The sequence below is a fragment of the Leptonotus elevatus genome, chromosome 16, assembly GCF_054856555.1.
Source record: "Leptonotus elevatus isolate MCC_2025b chromosome 16, RoL_Lele_1.0, whole genome shotgun sequence".
In the NCBI taxonomy this organism is placed as follows: Eukaryota; Metazoa; Chordata; class Actinopteri; order Syngnathiformes; family Syngnathidae; genus Leptonotus; species Leptonotus elevatus.
The window spans coordinates 9,057,493-9,068,486 of NC_141254.1; positions in this window are offsets into that span (position 1 = coordinate 9,057,493).

Here is a 10,994-nt window from a genome sequence, read left to right on the forward strand (position 1 = left end):
ACTAACTGCTTGGTCGATAGGGGACGCAGCGGTTCCATTTGCTGCTTATTTGGATTGTTCGGGATGGGGGGGGGGGGTCATTTCCACTAAATGTGCGGGGCAAAGCACAACCTGTTTGAGATCAAGTCCAGCATATCATCCATCTTTGTTAGCATTCTTAGTATAAAGGTTTGATTTTTTTAAGTGAATAATCCCAATGAGAAAAATCACAACCAGGCACTTTGATATGAATTTTCTCAATTTGTATCGTTTGGTCTTGGCAGAGGTCAGTTTTAAGTAATATTTCCGACAATTCTTTGGGTTTTGGCGTTGGGCAGTTACTTGTTATCAACTTTTGATGAGATCAGCCCGAATCAATGAATGAGTTCACTTTTGTATTGGCTGAGTATTGAACTAGTAATTCACACACACAAGAGATTCGAGATACAAATGACTGGTCCTGGTCAGATGATCTGGTCTTTATCTGGATTCTATCAGTTTTGATGTGAGAATTTTCGAGAATTCTCGAGAAAATTGGCCCTGCCTGCCATTAGGTGTTGTTACTGAATGGCTCATAATATTCCAGTCAAGAGGTATGTGAATATATCAACAATTTTACAATCTTTGACAATACGAAGTATGCTGATAATTGCTCATAAGTGATCAAATAGTGGACTGTTCAAAGGATGTATAAAAAGCAGTGCCAAAAAGAAGAAATAGCTGTAATAATATATTATCCATATATAATATTTATAATTTTATTGGCAGCTGATCAGTGTTGTCGTGTCTCTAATTCTACATGAGTAGCAGAAAATTGCATTGTATTGCCTGCACCCCCCTTTTTTTAAATTATTATTATTATTTTTTTTTTAATACAATCAGCCACTATTTTGTTGTCTTTCTCCTCGTCCATCAAAATCCAAACCCTAAAATAATGCAAGCAAATATGATTTAATGATGAAGTTGAGTGGCGGTAGCTGGGGGAAAACAAATATGGATAAAATCGTTCACAGCTGTGGGCGAATGGTGGATTTGTTTTTGGGTGAAGGTCATTTGCACTCTCTTGAAGAGACTGTTAAATGCTTTTTGTGCTAATGAGATGCAAACTAGCCAGCAAGGACAAGCACAGGACATGGTGAACCGAGCAGCAGATAATTTGGCCTGTTCTGGAACAATCCGGATCTCATGAGAGCTGCAATGGAAACAATTCCTCCTTGTATTAAATTGTGAGACCTTATGTGATTACTGATCAATCCTTTAAGGGTAAAGCTACGATTGGCACTACAGAGTAAAAAAAACAAGCTTGTATGTATGTCTGCTATTCGGTTGGGGGGGAGAGAAAAAAAAGCGGCGGTCGATTGGTTATCTGTATTCAAAGCGCCGGGCGACCGATGGTGTGTTCAATTGCGAAAGGTCACGGGGACTCTAATGAGGTGCCTGCTGGGAAAATAACAAGGTCCTTAATGCTTGGCTAGATACCTCTTCATGTGACAGGAGGTCAGCCGGAGCATGATGGAAAAGCTTCAGCCTGCCGATGGTGACACGCCGGCCAATCACATTCATTTCTTGTCAGCACGTCCCATAGACGCGTGGGGCCCAAAGTATTTTTAGCTACCGTAAAATGATCATCCCAACACAATGTTCACAAGGCTCATGTCCTTCGTCATCATCATCATCATCATTCTGATGACCGCACATGTCACATTTGTGTTTCATGAGAGATGCGGCTGACAAAATGGCAATAATAAAATGTTTTCATTGGTTGTTGGACTGCAGGGAAGGTATGCCAACACTTAAAATCCAATTATGGCGAGGTTAAAATCTCACTAGCTTTAGTGCATTTATTTAAAGGTGATGTGAGGCATTTACGACCCTCAGTATCAAAATGAAACAAACGAATGAGGTGCTTGTCCATCAAGAGCGTGCTCATTTCCAATTGGCTCCATTTTGAGGAGGTGGATGCAGCGATGGCGAGCGCGGTGAAAATATGCCCGTGCCCCCACTCGTGCAGCAGCTGGGCTCGTTGATAAACTACGGGGCAACTCCATCATTTAGAGCGCACCAACTTGAGCTTTTAATGAACTCATTACCAGCGCACTTCGTCTATCATGCCTCCTAGCGTAAATTTACTAATTTAGCCGACACAGGATGGGACTCACAATATCCAAGCCACTGTTCCAATAACGTATTTTCATCCTTTTTTTTCCCGGCACAAACAGTAAATACTCTCTGTGAGGAACACCTTTTGGATCAATGCCACGCATGCAACAGTAGTAGCTCGAAGAGACGCCATGCCTCATTTAATCACGAGGTGCGTCGTCCGTCCACTTGGATAAATACCACACCTCAAATAGACGTCTTATTGTGTTGCTGTTATTATCTTTGCTATGACCATTATTTTGGCAGATATTTTTGTTTGTGTGTGAAAATATGCCATAAGCTATTATTTTAAGAGAGTGGCAATAAAGTTGAATTTGAAGGATAAAGCGCTGCTATATGCGGCATGATGCATTCCACGCTATACTATTACACATATTTCATTAAAAAAAATATAGAAATGTGGCAGTGAGTGTAATTTATAAGGTTATTTTATTGTTGAGGCCCAACACTAAAGCCGGTGCCCCACGGGCGGGCGAACGTTGGCGACGTTAGTGAACATTGATTTCACATCTGGGTTTGTTCAAGGTTGCAACATTTCCTAAACCTTCTCTAAAAAGTCTTAATGGTTCTCCAAATTTCCTTGCGACAAGAAGAACTGTTAAGTGAGCATTTAGGAAATGCTGCAACCTTGAAGGAACCCAGAAAAACCCCGGATGTGAAATCAACATTCGTTAGCGTCGTTAACGTTCACCTCTGGGAACCTTGAATGAATCATTGTGCGCATTTGCCCTTCAGTGGGAACCGGATCTACTTTTTAAAAATTATTATTATTATTATAATAATAATAATAATAATACATTTGATTCGTAACACACTTTACATCTACCAGAAGATCTTGAAGTGCTACAATAATAAAAATGTTAAAAGAAGAAAATCAAAGTAAATTTTATAAATTAAAATGTCTTTAAAAAAAAAGGGTTTAAGTCCATTTTTAAAACTATCAGTTGTCTGGGGAGCCCTGAGGTTGTCCGGAAGGGCTTTCCACAGGCGTGGAGCAGCACAACAGAAGTCCCCCAAATTGGAAAACAAGTAAATATAGCATATATTGTTTTGGATGTAAATAGCTGTCAAAGTTAAAGAGTTAATTCATTGATTAATCCCCCAAAAATATCGCATTAATCATGTATTAACGCAGATTACTCACACTATTAATTTTGAGCGCAGATGATCCAATAGCTGACAGTGGATGGTTACGTTAAAGGTAGCACAGGTTGTGTTTGAGCAATAAAATGCATGCATTAAAGCAAAACATTTAATAAATGTTTGCGTATGACATTCACAATATTTGTTCATTTGGGGTCATTTTCCCCCCCATTTTAATTTATGCAAGTAATTAACTGATTAGAAATATTTATTATATTAATGAAATAATTAATCATAATGATGAAAATTTAAAAAGTGTAACCATTTGACAGCTCAACTAGAAAGCCTGTGTAAAATGATCTGTCATTCTTTGAAATTTTATGTATCAAAACTACTAGTGGTGTCAATACTTAGCGGTATCGGTGCCTACCCAAGAATTGAGTACTGATACTGGCATTGATCTAAAAAAAAACAAAAAAACAAGTGGTTTTGAACATCCCAAGCTACAATGATGCATCCTTTTTGTTGGATAGAGTGTTTGTAAAAGCCTCCCTCTAATACGACCTTGCCCCCTAATGGATGCCAAGTCCTCTCTGTAATCGAAGCTGGGATAAAAATGATCCAGTAGACTATATGAGAAAATACATTTCAGTATATCTACATCCTGATGAATTGTACAAGAGAACCACACAAATGTTTGTGACATTATATACCACGAGAGGCTCTCTTTATTGAAATGGATGTGAGCCTCATCTATTAAAGCAGGTTTGAAAGAGCTCACATGTTGTATGATGTATCTGGCTACTTGACTCATTGTCAGCGAGTCGCAGTCCTTCTGACATTTGAGCCTTTTCATACAATGGCGGGCGCCTGTCACGTTTGTGCTCGAAACAGACAGCAGAGTGCCGGCCGGTGTCACAGCAAAGCGTCGCATGAGCACCAATCCAAGCTGAGCGAAGGTGAAAGCGCAAGCAGCGTGCGCGGACGACAACGCGGCGTCCACCGCGCTGTTTGATGTCCCTCCGTCACGGCTGACAGACTGCGGGCGAGGGGATTCGTCTGCGTTGTTGACGCCGCACATGGGTACGGCCAGGATTTGATGTTTGCCGAAGCGCCGTCTCAATGAAGCTAGCTTGTCGAAGGAAGAGAAAACAGTTCTTGAAATAGATGCCAAAAGGCTTTGGTAGGATTGGGCGATTATAGGAAAAGCAATATCAGTTATTTTTAAAAGGAACCCCAACTGTAATGACAAGTTTGCCCTATATTATATATTTGGTTCTTACTAACATAACTATGAGATTCATTTTTCAAAAAATCATTTCCAGTTTAACACATTTTGTAGAAACTTTATTTGGACGTACGCCGCCATTGTTATTTACGTCGCAATGGATTCAGTGGGTAGTGATGTAGAATGGCGGCTGGCTCTCTGCCGAGGAATGTGAAACGTCTATGAAGAAAGCAAGGTAAGTCCCAGTAGCGTTCCTAAAGGGATGATCAAAACTCTTGAATGCGTCTGCTGAATGACGAGAGCATGGCATGGGGGAGGATGACTCTCCCGATTGCATGTTGTTTCTTTAGGAACGCTTCGAGGTCGGGATGTCCCGATCACACTTTTTTGGACCCGAGTCCGAGTCATCTCATTTTGAGATCGGTCGATTCCAAGTCCCAATCTGATGCCTCTGCCTCTTTTATTAAGGAGAATATTTTTTTTTTTTTTTTTGATAAACTACCCCAACAACTTTTATATGGTGAGTGGACAGTGGTTAAACTAAGTAAAACATTTAACCCCCCCCCCCCCCCCCCTTTTGACACATCTATGAGTTACTCAAAGGACACAACAACAAAATATCTGCTCAGGGTTATCTAGGGTCACCATGCAGAGTACACACTGAGATAAAAAAAAAGTAGAAAAAGAAAGTTCTATTAAATAATATCACTCGTTTTTCTAAGATTGACAAGAAATTGCGCTTTTGAGTAGCCTATTGTTATATTACTGGCATATATGTGTTCCTACAGTGTTTGTCTGCGAATACTCATGAGTTAAAGGTACTGTGTGTCAGTCCAGGAGGTGTATGCTAACCACCATTAGCATTTCAATTGGATTTTACATTGAATTTAGCATACATTGTATTAAAATATGCAATGTGTGTAGTTCTTTTTGTTGTGTGTTTAGTTTTACAGTAAACTCCAACTGAGGTGTCATGAACACTCTGGCAGGGCAGAATTCCAAAATGTCACACACTTGCTTTGCAGGTAGCATGATGCGTTCAGGGTCCTTTCACCATCATATAGTTGTGTATACTTTAAAAGCACATTACACTCATTTGTTTGTGCTGCTATCAGACTGACTGTCTATGTGCATGCTAGCTCCAAATATACCAAACTAACGATGGTATCTGTTAAAGCAACGTTTGTTTACAGTGCATGTCATGGTCAAATCAATCACAATGATTTTTGACAGTTGTTGGAGCATATCAATAACACGTCACTTGTATAGCAAAAGCCTTTTCCCATTTAAAAGCTTGATTAGATACCTGTCACAGATATCTCAAATTACATTTTAGCCAGTCAAAACAAACATTTTGTACATTCTCGCTATCCACAATTGTCATTTCTGATATCAGCAATGTCATTTTGCCAAGGACAAATGACAGCACTTTTGCCGTTCATGCGTATGGGCTTTTTCCTTACGGGTATCTGTAGATATAGATCGTTCCAGTTTGAGACGTCTACACTTCATAATACACTTGACAATATCTTTAATTCACCGCAATACAAATAGCGACATGTCCCTTTTCAGATAATGTAAATGAAGTTTTACCGAATGACGTGACGATAACAGTAACTAGAATCGTGACTTGTTTTACTGAATGTAGTTACAGATCCCTATAATTCATTTGCAGATAGTAATAAATCACGTGCGGATGTCTGCAAGTGACTTGTAGATACTGGAGCTGTAGTGGCAAAACTATAGAACAGCAATAGAAACTTTTAAGTGAAAGATCTTTTTGGCTGGAGTGTGGTGGGATGGCTTTCACAATTTTCACATCACGTGTGAACTGTACGAGAGCGCGGACAGGACCCTTGGACAACTCAACTGCGGGGAAATTTCCTTCCCTAAACTACCGTAACCAAAGCGTGCCGTTGTTAAAGCTTCTTTCCCCAATTACACATAAAATCAAACTTCATTAGTAACAAGATTAAAAAATGGATTTGCAACCGCCTTCCTAAATACGATGGAATAATTTGCCGAGAGCTTCAAGAACATTCAATGCTCCTCCGGTGGCAACGCGAGTTTGCAAACGTCAGCGGCAGGTTCAGATGAAGGATCTGACTTAAACGTGTTAATTCACGTTTCAACTTGGGGTGACCTTCTGAATTAACCGTGAGTCATAATCTTTCAGGATTAGGAGGTCCTGGGACATCAGGTTTTGATGTTTTAATATCGTCCTCGCTTACTGTCTCTGGAGAACCCAAACCACTACCCCCCTCAACATTGCCATTTTCCCTTTGCGTTTTCATCTTTGAAGCACCAAGAAAAGACTCTCATCAATTTACAACTCAGGGTTGCACTGGTTTTTCTTATGAAAATGATGTTCAGATCAGCAAACTAAATCATAGTCAAACTGAATACATAATGTATAATTATTGTTCATTGGCCTCCTAATTTAACCAGTATCTGTAGTGTCACACAATTTTCCGCACTCTTTACTCATATATTATGCATGCCGTGTTGATAATCTAACGATAATCTAATATATATGCAAATTCCCCACAGAGGCAATAATAAGAATGATGACTTCCAGATGCATTATTAATACATTTCTATGCCCACCAGTGTTAAAGTCAAAGTTGTGTGATTGCGTTGAACTTTAAGGGGGGGGGGAAGATCCATTGACATTTTTTTTATTCATAATTAGTGCGCATGGAAAGTATCAGAGCGTCTCATCAGGACATGAGCCTGGCGAGCCAACAAACTTGAAAGGTGCTTTAAAGGCTCCTCGAATGTTAACGTGCTTCCAAAATGGTGTGGGGAATTGTTGATGAATTACCTGGAAGCAAAAGACGCGAAATGGAGTGCGCTGCTGTTGATTCACGCTGAACTACATTGCTGTCTAAAGACCCGCAGCATGACTTCGGCAACAGGAAAATGAACAGCATCCACATCAACTTCCATGATCGCAAAACCTACACCATGCTACGTGTGCACTTTGAATTTGGACCATTTTGTAAAGCAGGGAAACTGGAGGTCAACGGGCTACATGCGTCAAATTAAAATGAAATAAAATAAATTTAAATAAAATAAAATAAAATGTATTGTTATTTTTTTAACAAACTCCCCAAATTCTACAAAAAACGATACATTCTACACAAAGGATGAGGAGAAATGAGAAGGAAAATCTTGAGGGGAAAAAAAAACAATTGTGAAAAAATATTGGAAAAAAATGGGCGGGGAAGAGGGTGGGGGAAATCTGAAAATATGCGAGTCCGCGGGTGCAGAACTATGAATTTGCAGGTGTCAAGTTTTAGTTTTAGTTTTAAGATGTAATATCACCAATCACCACTAGATGGCAGGCATGTCTTAGTTGCGCTTGCACTGGGTCTTCAAAAAAGGCCGAATTCTTAAAATGATCACTTGCACTACCTTATATTTAGTGTAGATCATAAATCATCCATTTTCTGTTAATTTAACCATCTTGCCTGCTTTCATGGACACCCCGAACGCTATCCATCCTTATTGCGCCACAATGAAATTCTATGGAATGGACTGTTTGGAGTGAAGACGGGTGACTTACTTGTGTCTGATTGAAGAAAATCATTCAGCCGGCAAAGTGAAAATAAAAGCTCCCGTATGACTTGGTTGGGTGTCAAAGTCATTATCTGGCCGAATGGCTCGTTTCTGCCGCGCTTCTTATCAATGGTCGGCCTGGGCGAGGGATTCAGAAATTTTACTCAGTGTCACTTTGAAAGCTTTTCAATAAAATGTTGCATTTGATCGTTTGTCGCTAAGACGCTGACGATAGGCAGTTTTTTAAACGATTAGTTTGATGAGTCCCCGCCCGGGGTTTGATTAATGACCAGCTTCATCACCGTGCTGCATCCTAATCACTTCTCAAAGCTTTTTTTCTTTCACCTTTTTGCAGCAAATATGGAACAAAGTTCAATTTGACGGGGAGCTATCCGCTCTATCGTCCCATTATTCATCCTCCCGCCCTAATGGGACTGAGCAGGCACTCCATAAATAAACATGTCAATCCTTGGGGAACGATAGTATTTACGGGTCACGCCAAACAACCTCTAAAATCCAAAAGTGACACAGATGAAGTTTTCATAGCTTTTGACTGACATAACGGCCCGTGCGCAACATGCATCTATCTTATATTTCATTGGCTGGCATGACAACAAGCTCCATTTATCCCATGAAATACATTTTCTTCTCATCTCTCCCGTTTATTTGGTCTTTGATCATGTTCACAAGAAAACATCTGTGGATTGTGCTATTATAAATATTCAAGTATGGCAAGGCCTTAACAACTTATGGACAATCAGAACGCACCTGACCGGAATGGCGCACTAGGCTGAAGACTCAATTGGTGCGACTTATCCGACCGAGGCGGCACGGTGGCTGACTGGTTAGCACGTCCGCCTCCCAGTGCAAAGGTTGTGAGATCAAGTCCGGGCTTCGGCCTTCCTGGGTGGAGTTTGCATGTTCTCCCCGTGCTTGCGTGGGTTTTCTCCGGGTACTCTGGTTTCCTCCCACATTCCAAAAACATGCATGGCAGGGGAATTGGACACTCCAAATTGTCCATAGGTGTGATTGTGAGTATGGTTGTTCGTCTCTGTGTGCCCTGCGATTGGCTGGCAACCAGTTCAGGGTGTACCCCGCCTACTGCCCGAAGCCAGCTGGGATAGGCTCCAGCAACCCCCGCGACCCTTGTGAGGACAAGCGGTACAGAAAATGGATGGATGGATGGATTATCCGACCTAATCTACCTCTTAATACTGGCCCTATCATATCAAAATGATGGAAACTATCAATACTACGAGACAATATTTATTGAATAACATGACAAAAGCGTGAATAAAATTCATCCTACTAGAAGGTGATTAATATTCCAGCTCTACCTTAAATCTTCCAGTAGGCAAGCCCAAAATATTTCCACTTGCCTGTTTATGCGACTGCCTGTCGTCATTTTCCATTCCATGCGTAAATCAAACACAATTGCCTGATGAATCACAGCAAAAGGAAATGGCACGCAGCTCTTAATAATCACCACCAAATTGCTCTCTTCATTATTGTCTGATTGAAAAGCTTTGTTCAAGGTCTTTTTCTTTTTTTTTTGTACCATCAATGAAACGTCAATGGGAAGACAACCAATAAGTACATTTGAAGTAGGTGCCAAAAAAAGAGCCTTAAAATCAATGTGACACAGTTGCTACATCAGGATCCAATTCTGTAGTACGCCAACGTACATATTTCTTGTACATTTTCACACTGAAGCAGGAGGAATAAAACATTCCTTACATTACATGCAAGTTTCCGACTAAATCTAAAGTGCTTTTAAACAAGGCATCCTAATGTGCCTGCAAATGGACGACTATTAAATTACTGTATTTAATATTAAAGAATAACAAAGAAAAAGCTTTGAGTGTTGACTGCATACTTTCTTGATTTGCACAAATATTTATATAAACAATTGGAGCTAATGTTTACAATTTAGTCTTTTTCCACATGGGTTTCTTGTTTTACAGTACGAGTTTTACTTTCCACTCGACTTTCTACCTTGAACATCCTCTGACAAAAGCAAATAAATGTGAATTTTTAGTGTTCCTCAGTGGGGAAAACAAAAATACAAATGTAAGTAATGTTGATCTGAAAACCTAAGCTGCTGTTCACGCGCAGTCATTTAATTTCCTTGTGTTGACGCCTTTAAGGGCTGAAAGAAAGAAATCAACCTGTTTTTTTATGTGCGTCTGCATATTCACAAACAGTCTTTTGGAAAACGTCACCATCTGACATATTAGCTTTTGACTCGTGTGCTGACAGCCATTATGCGTTCTTGTCATCACGCATGACCTCAAAAATCAAAATATAACCAAGAATTTATTTTCTCACAAATCACAAACCTTCAAAGACAAAAAAAAAGAAGAGCATAATCGGCTTCAGGTATGCGTAACTGAGCACTTCAAATGAAATACTATTGGATGTATTTTGGCGAATGTGTGATTGATTTCAGTGTTTTAAATGACAAACAAACCATGGTTACGGACTGAATTCAAAACTGTATGCGGATGGAAATGTTCTCTCTGTGCAAACTTTTGGCTTGAAGTTTGGATTTCACTCATGTGAAGGCGAAGCGCTATCGCCTTAAGTTATTTTTAACACTCAGGGTAAACCAGAGGCTTCCTACATTTTTAGCTGACTCAGGAACTTCTTCTAAAGCGATGCATTCGTTACTCCCTTTTTGCATTCTTCACTTGAGACGAAAAGAGTGAAACCTTTAGGAGACAAAGAGATAAGAGTATTCGATTTTGTAAAAACAAAATGTTTGTTATTCCAAGTTGTTTTCAGATGAGAAACTCTTCAGTAGAAGCACACCAGACTGCGGGCCCAAACGTAAACACTTGAGCGTGTAAATGCGCCCGCTGATTTATTCAGTGCTTTGCTGTGATTTTCCACACTCACATTTCCCATCAACGTATTTACGTTGCATTTACCTGACAACTTGACAGCCTGCTCGGGTTCAGAATGCATCCCAAAGTTCAATGCC